General features: G+C 57.4%; 1 non-coding gene across 1 annotated transcript; it reads left to right on the top strand.

The window, feature by feature from the left end:
- The first annotated feature begins 5 nt into the window (after positions 1-5).
- Positions 6-78, top strand: TRNAR-ACG. The gene has a single exon. It is a non-coding gene; the product is annotated as a tRNA-Arg (tRNA).
- Positions 79-235: the final 157 nt, after the last annotated feature.

Below are 235 nucleotides of genomic sequence, written 5' to 3'. Positions count from 1 at the left end.
GGCTGGGGCCAGTGGCGCAATGGACAACGCGCCTGACTACGGATCAGGAGATTGCAGGTTCGACTCCTGCCTGGCTCGACACTTTTAGCCTAGCAGCAGCACCTCCTGCTCCCTCTACGAGGGCCTTCTTTCTCCTGCCTGTCATCATCCATCCACCTGGTCCTTCTTCAGGACCAAAATGCTGGGGTGTCCTCTTGCCCTGCACGATGGAAAGAGTTCCTCCAGTCCTTATGGT

This window comes from Charadrius vociferus, unplaced genomic scaffold (genome assembly GCF_000708025.1).
Source record: "Charadrius vociferus isolate BGI_N301 unplaced genomic scaffold, ASM70802v2 C14875986, whole genome shotgun sequence".
NCBI lineage: Eukaryota > Metazoa > Chordata > Aves > Charadriiformes > Charadriidae > Charadrius > Charadrius vociferus.
This window is presented reverse-complemented; position numbering and strand designations above follow the sequence as displayed.